Raw genomic sequence first — 993 nt, 5'->3', positions numbered from 1 at the left:
TCTGTGGGCATGGTCTTCTCCTGAGAATTCTGGGAAATCTGGTACTTCCTCCTTGGAGGCAGAAGACACCTCTCTCTCTCTGCTACTCCCTGGGAGACATTGCAGAAGACAAGCCACATGGATGTAACCAGTCCTCGGAAGCCGGAGAAGCCACAGAGAGACCCCTGCAAGCGCTGAGATGTTTCCAATGACACTGGATCCAAAGACTTTCTACCCACTGGCCTGTGATCTTTTGCATTCGGCATCATTGCATGTGTTTGGTGAGTCTGAAGGGGACTTTATAGATTGGCATCAGAAATATGGGCTAATTTCGAATTTATGGACTTGATCTGGATTGGGCTGGGATGTTTTCTCAATGTTCAATTGCTCTTGCATATAGGTCTCTTTCTTATACACATATGTGAGTCCATGGATTTGTTTCTCTACTTTACCCAGACTAACACAGGAATTTAGCAAAGCAGGCTCTGATGGGATCTTGAACTCAATCACTCTACAGGATCCAGCAGCCTCAAACTCAAGCAATGTATGCCCAAGCTATGTACACACCAGCAACATGGTGAAGCAGGTCTCAAAGGAGTCTCAAGCTCTAGAAACATGAGCCACAGTTTGGCTTTTCCCACAGGTAGTGTAGCACACAAGTTGAAGCAGAGAACTAGCTAAAGCAGCAGCAAGCTGGTCCAATCACCAGGAAGCAAGAGGGAGATGGGATGCTAGCTGTCTTTATTTATTTTGGTCGTCCTCCAATCACACTGTAACCTGATTAAACACTGCCCACATGTTCCTATTGGCCTAGTTGACACAATAAACCTAACTATCACAGCTACCCTCAGATCTGAAGCTGAACTTACCTCCATTGTTCAGTTTTTAGGCTAAACAATATACAGATCTATAATGGGAGCAATAACAACACATGGAGGTATATGAACTCTAGAAAAAGCAACAATTTGAGATTGAAGGGCAATATTTTCTCCAGGACAAACTTCTTGGTGAAAT

This window comes from Echinops telfairi, unplaced genomic scaffold, assembly GCF_000313985.2.
Source record: "Echinops telfairi isolate 266 unplaced genomic scaffold, ASM31398v2 ScPeMD7_15;HRSCAF=58, whole genome shotgun sequence".
Classification (NCBI taxonomy): Eukaryota; Metazoa; Chordata; class Mammalia; order Afrosoricida; family Tenrecidae; genus Echinops; species Echinops telfairi.
The sequence above is the reverse complement of the archived record's forward strand: the minus strand, read 5'-3'. Positions refer to the sequence as shown.